This window comes from Copadichromis virginalis, linkage group LG10 (genome assembly GCF_057382275.1).
Source record: "Copadichromis virginalis isolate Kocher_CV1m ecotype Utaka linkage group LG10, C_Virginalis_male_GT1.1, whole genome shotgun sequence".
Classification (NCBI taxonomy): Eukaryota; Metazoa; Chordata; class Actinopteri; order Cichliformes; family Cichlidae; genus Copadichromis; species Copadichromis virginalis.
Window position 1 is genome coordinate 33,633,952 of NC_140627.1, and position 6,671 is coordinate 33,640,622.

The window sequence follows — 6,671 nt, forward strand, 5'->3', positions numbered from 1 at the left end:
TTATGAAGCGATACAGAAATCAGGGAGTTGCTGATCTTTACTGTAGCTGATGTTTTTTCCCAATAACACACCAGGAAACACAGTATGACAAAAGTACCAAACAGACGTAATTTTTTTATTTAAAAAGATACAAAACAAGTAGCGGAGCCCAAAAACTCCGAATGACTTTTTCCCATAGACGTCTACATGATCACCAACCACATGGTTTTAACTTGTCCGTCATTTGAGACGTGATGTCCTTACAGACTGGTCTGCAACCGTTTGGCAACCGCTGGTCGGTCGTGAGCGAAAAGTGTATTCCCCAACTCATCAGCGATTGCTTTGGTTGCTAGCAAGTTGCTGCAATCATCCGTGTGTCTGCAAAGCTGCACTGTAAAAAAAGTCAGTAAAATATACAGCAAAACACCGTCAAATTCCAACGGTAATGGAGCGTAAAACCAAAAACTTCCTTTTACTGTATTAAATAGATTGAATAACCGTTAATTGTGAGACTGGATAAAACTTTGTTTTTTACTGTAATAAAATGTTGAAATTATAAATATTTTCTGTGAAAACAAATAAATATGCATACATTTTACAATTACATATTGTAATGTTGAAATGTCTGAAAAACTTAGATTTTACGGTATTATTTGAGTAAAACTACATCTTTTGGGGTTGTGCACATTGGAATTCACAGTATAAAGCTGTAGATTTTTAAGCAAACAAAAACATTCATTTTTACAGAAACAAGATGTTAAAAAATAGGGTCCACCATAATAATACAACCAGTACATACCATTAAAAAAAAAGCAAATATCAGCAGTGAAAGACAATAAAACTGATAGTATTTTTTTATTTTAAAATTCAGATACTGATATACAGATTAAAAGTTAGGCCTGCAGTATATCATTGTTAACCTTCTGATAAAAAAATCAACAGCAAAAGAAGATGTTAAAAATAAAGTTTATGGTTGTGAATAAAATTGATTTCAATAATCTTTTTTAATTATTATTTTAAAACAACTTTATGTTGTTGTGTTTCACGCCATATTATCAGACCACCTTAAGTGGGTCGGCCTTAAATTTTGAATTTGTGTGATCGCTGTTGATTGGTAGCTAAACTGCTGGTAAACTGTGTACAGACGTTTTACGTTCGAATTGCAGAGAAAAAAAATCTGGTAGCAACATTGTGCAGTATGAGCGAACCATTTCACCAAAAAAAGGGGAAGCAAGGTAAGACGTGGCTGCAGCGGTCTGCAGACGTGACTTCTGATCAAATTCGAACCTCCTAAAGAAACAAAGAGCGACGTTACATTGCGGGATGACGTCACCTGAAAATGACCAATAGCGCGGCGCGCTGCTGAGCTGTGTGCCAACCGCTCTTTTTTTCATGCAGGAGACTCAAGTTGGCTTCGCTAACGGACACAGTTTTGAACTCGTATATTAGCGCCATTTATTGCTGCTTGGACCACAGCATCTTCGGAATTTGTAGACATCCTGGCAGCTTACAATTAGTTCGAGGTGAGGTGAGTACATGCAACTTCAAGTTATCTCTGTTATAAAAATCCACCAGCCCAGCGTTTATAGATAATTTTAGCAGTTTGTTTTTTATGAGTGAGGTTGTGAATTTAGTTAGCATTTGTGAGTTGAGTTAGCATTACTGTTGCGAGGGAAGCATTGCTCTGGATTAGTTTCTGTATATGGCGTGCTTAATTCGCTAGGGAGGAATTACCAAAGTACATGGAGTTATGTTAACGTGTAATTTCTGTGGTAAGGTAGTTCAGTCATCAAGGGGCTACGTGCTTCATTGTAAACTGCATCGGAATGAGCCACGTTGTTTCTTTCGGTGTATTGAAGCAGGCTGCAAGCAGACATACACCAGGTATGGCGCGTTTAAGGCTCATTTTTACCGAAGACACTGCCCCCACCCATGTCACTGGTGTGGTGGTGGTTTCTTCGTTTACATGTGCAATGGCGATGTGTGAACGTCAGTGTCAGAACTCTAAAGAGTTAATAGCTCATCTGAAGAGCCATATTGTGGAAGGACACGTGGTCACTTGTCCAGTAAGAGGATGCACAAATACCTTTAGAGTTAAATCATCTTTTGCTGCTCACATGTCACGTAAACACAGAGTTTTCAGACAGCAGCATTGGTGATTTATATAGAGAGTCTGCATGTCAATCATCATCTGTTCCAACCACATCAGATGACTTTGTACCCTTGATTTCCGAGCCTGCTGCACAGTCTATTACACATGAAGATAACATGGAAATGCCCCCTGAATTCTGTGATCTTTTTCTGAGAAACGTTTCACTATTCTACTTAAAATTGCAGGGTCAGTTTCTACTGCCTGCTTCAACCATACAGAACATTGTAGAGGAAATGCAGAACATGCATGAGTTGGGACAGGCATACAGTTTGGGTAAACTTGCATCACTGTTAAAAGATGACACATCATTATCAGAGGAGGACATCAACAAAGTCTGTGAGTCTGTCAAAAGCTATGATCTTTTTTCTGCATGTCATACCGGGCCATTGAGGACAGTGCACTCCAGAGCTCAGATCTTTAAAAAAGCCTTCAACTATGTGGAACCAAAGAAAATATTTTTAGGGAGAGATGAAAACAGAAAAGATAGGTTTGCCTATTATGTGCCTTTAAGAGAGACTTTGAGATGTCTGCTAGAGTCTGATCTGTGGCAGAAATCAGAAGAGCCCTCTACTGAGCCTCCTGCTGATGTTCTGTGTGACATAAGTGATAGTAAGCTGTTTTAAATAAAATGATTTTTTTGGTCAAAACCCACTGACTTAATTGATTTCTATCCATTAACATCTTACATGAAGTATGGGTACCAAATGGTTCCACTGAAACACAGTGTGCTGTCACAATAATGGTGCTGTTAGTTTGGTACTTACGAAACACTGTATAAAAGTGTAGTATCAAGCAAGATCAGCTTCATATTTTAAGACCAAAGGTACCACTTGGTGTAAATTGACCTTTATTCACATTCTTTTATCAGACATCTTGGAAATGGGGGGCAGCATAAGGAGTTCCATTACTAAGGTGCTGCCGGACCTGTCTGCCTCAATCCTTGAAATTGTACTGGAGGCACTACAATCATTAGGAGTGGAGACATCTGAGAAACAAACCAGTAAGTATTATGATTTCATTGCACAATAGCCATGAAGGACTTTCTGTTTTTTCTATTATGCTTTGGCCAAGGTCCAAAAAGTACAATTAATCTATTGTTTGTGATATTGTTTTACAGCACCAAATATGGAAATTTCAAGCCAGGCCAGCATATCATCTCCATCTGTTTTAAGGTTTAAGGGTGGTGGCACAGCTAAGACCCAAGAGTCTCTTTCAAGGTTAGTAAAGTAAACAGATTCAAGAAGATATTTTACACATTTCTTTGTCGTCTGTCTCTAAATCTTATTTTGTCTTTATTATGATTAAAAAGGTTTGTTTTGTTCCTGCCCTTTTCAGACACTGAATTTGAGCAGAAACCATAAGGATACTCAAAGGACCTGTGACTCTCAGGAAATGGTGAGATTTCAGGTCATAATCTTTTTTTTTTCCATTAAATTAATTTTCCTTTTTCCCTTTACAATATTGCTGTTTTGTTTTTGTAAACAGCATCAAATGAGAGAGACAGATGAAACAGTTTCAAGACAATGGCAGGAAAAAAATGCTGAAGATTGAAACAAACCTTGGCTGGAAATATTTGGTATGTGTTTTACCGTAAATCAAATTGTTGAAAAACATTCAGCTACACTGTAACACAGGGAAACTTGATTTGCACTTATTTTGTTACTTTAATTTCTTGTCTCATTATTTTTGTCAGTTATTATTGTTTATGGTGTATGCCCTTCTTGTTTTCCTTCTGAATGCAGAAGGTATCTAGCCAGTCCACAATGAAAGCTTCGTTGCACCCAATGAGTCTTCTGGCAGAAATGATGGCGGCTGTATTCTTTGGTTTCCCTAAACATCACACCCTGCCTGTTTATACGAGGCTCTTCAATTAAGTCTGCACCCAAAGATTCAATAAGAGGTAAGCAGTGGTATTATTCAAGTTTTGCTAAAGAAAGATGGACAGGAGACACTAATCTTAATCAGCCGAGCTCAGGTTCATGTCCAGGTGAGCAGTTTCATACGCTATAAAATGTAGATTGAATGATAGGTCTCATCACCATGCATTCAGCCATTAACTTCAAGTTCTATGATAAATCAATACGAAACTTAAATACGTTTTCCAACAAATTATGATTGTGATTAGGGCTGCGTTGTCTATGTATCACTTTTACATAAGTAGATTTAAAGTATAACTATTGCCAAAACGCAACCTGGGCTGTTTTTTTTTTTTGTTTTTTTTTTTTTTTACTGTATCGATTTTGATGTGCTCAAATTTATGCCCCGGCCCCCTAGTATTCCCATTCACTGGCTATTGACCACAAAACAAAATCACGGTCAATCTCAAAAACGGCTTGTTTGTCGTAATTATGCTTTTAGATATATGTTTGTCTCGTTTACAGTAAAAAAAAAAAAACTGAAAAAAACAGCCCAGGTTGCATTTTGACAATAGCTATCCTTTAAGAACTGTATATTTTACACTTAAGAAATCATTTATCATTAGATCTGGTTTTGGCAGCACGTTTTGTTCATTTCTGTGCATTTTGCTCAAGCACTGATCAAACTTTGTCCATTTTTTTTTGCTGCAGAGGGGATCCTGCCAGTCCAAAGTGAACTCCTGATGGACATTGAAGTACTCCTGCAGAGCTTGTATCTTCAACACCATGCGCATTAGAAACTCCAACGAGTCCTTTCCTTCACCAAGGCAGGACCCAGTGACTCATTACTGTTGATAGGTCAGGGGCAGGTAATATTTTGTTTCATGTTTATTCATTCCTCCATGGATTACCAGCCATATATATGGACACATGCTGTATTCTCAAGATCTATGCTGTTTTGTAGGAATAGAGAAAATAATATGTTTAGTCTGTTTTCAAATGGTATGTCAAATTTTCTCATTGTTTATCAGTAATATTCTCTACCTTGGTTGTATATGAGCATCTTTAGATTTTTCTATATTTAGCGGTTGCAAATGTAAAATGTACGGTAAACCATTTATGTTCCTCATATTGTACTGTATTTTTAGCGGTAAAATACCGGCAGCTGTGGTTGCCAGGAATTTACCGTAAAATGTATCTGGTCAAAATAAAATGCTGTAATTTGTTATACAATTTCACTGTGTTTTTTACTGTCAAAGGTTTTAATAAGGTTTAACATATTTCTGTTATTTTTACAGTTATTTACAATAATAGGGTCTATCCTATTACTGTTAAATTAACAACAAATTACTGTAAATATTATTATATTATTACTTTTTTTTTTACTGCAAATATCCGTAAAAAGCTATGGAAAGTTGCATTTTTTACATTAAATTGCTGTATAATTGACAAATATATTTGGTTTTTTCTATCATGATTTTGGTAAAATAATACGTTGTCTACCTTAAAAATTAGGGTTACAAAACCAGTATACCGTATTGTCTTTTACAGATTCCACATTTTTTACACGGTATATTCCTGGCAACCACAGCTGCCGGTATTTTACCGTAAATTTGACAGATTTTTTTTTACAGTGTGTGAAAAAAGCAACACAAATAGAAATGTCGAAGATTCACCTTCAAAGTGGAATTTGTGCCTTCTGACACATATCGGCGTGGTTCTGAGCCATCACTTGTACTTTGAAGGCGACCCTTCTCTGATTTGCATCGCACTATTTCAGGTTTCACCGTCACCACATCAGTAATTAGCAAAGCGTTTGCCCACAATTGGCATCTTCCATGCAAACTACAGGCAACCGAAGCAACCACAAAGACGTTTTTGTCGCAGCGTGCTCCTTGCAACCGATTTCACCAGGCATACGCTAACAACCTCCAGGAACCGTCACCAACTACTGAGGGAATACATACTTTGCCCTAATGTGTATCACCTCCAATATTGCAGACCACTCTGGAGGAATGCAGACTGACATCATGTGACAAGCCTCTAGGAGACTGGAGGTCTTTTTATGCAACCACAGTCATCGCCATATATTGGTCTTCAGGTAGAACACGGGTTTAAGACACGTGCTTCATTTTTCCAACCTGTTCTGCTGGGCTTCACCTCAGCTTATCCGAGTGCCTGACCAATAAACTACACGGTTTCAGGCTTTAATCTGTAAATCACAATTTTGGGCTATTGTCTTCAAATTTGGACTTATTAAAACAACATTTCTTGAGTTACCGAGTGTCAGGCTAACCCTAGTTTTGAGTTATTAGATTGAAATTTAAATGTAGTGTTAAAGACGAGCTTCCATATTTCCTCCATAGATGTTAATGTTCTTCTGAGCCGCTGTAGGAACAGTGTTTGCGCTGTAAAAGGACATGCAGGCGTTTGCCCTGTGACATCATTGCAGGACATTTGCAAGTTAAGCCTGCAGCTTGTGCAGTTAAAGATTAGATGTTGTCACCTCGTTCCAGACTTAACACGCATTTCACAACTTCAAACTATTTTGTAACTAATTTCTGATATTATCAGCTGCAGAACACCGAGCATCAACTGGGATGTTTCATCATTTAAGTTTCTAACCACGAATGCAGGCGTACAATAAAGCAACAACTTATTTCTTACGACGCAGGAATTTGTTC

At 37.5% G+C, this 6,671-nt stretch overlaps 1 long non-coding RNA gene across 3 annotated transcripts; it reads left to right on the top strand.

Moving 5' to 3' along the window:
- The first annotated feature begins 763 nt into the window (after positions 1-763).
- Positions 764-5,220, top strand: LOC146700874 (uncharacterized). 3 transcript variants are annotated; one of them, XR_014922636.1, is made up of 8 exons: positions 764-1,214; positions 1,378-1,507; positions 3,000-3,131; positions 3,249-3,348; positions 3,467-3,526; positions 3,617-3,707; positions 3,874-4,031; positions 4,699-5,220. It is a non-coding gene; the product is annotated as an uncharacterized LOC146700874 (long non-coding RNA). The 3 variants fall into 3 exon arrangements; XR_014922635.1 differs by having other exon boundaries at positions 767-1,507; XR_014922637.1 differs by having other exon boundaries at positions 767-1,502.
- Positions 5,221-6,671: the final 1,451 nt, after the last annotated feature.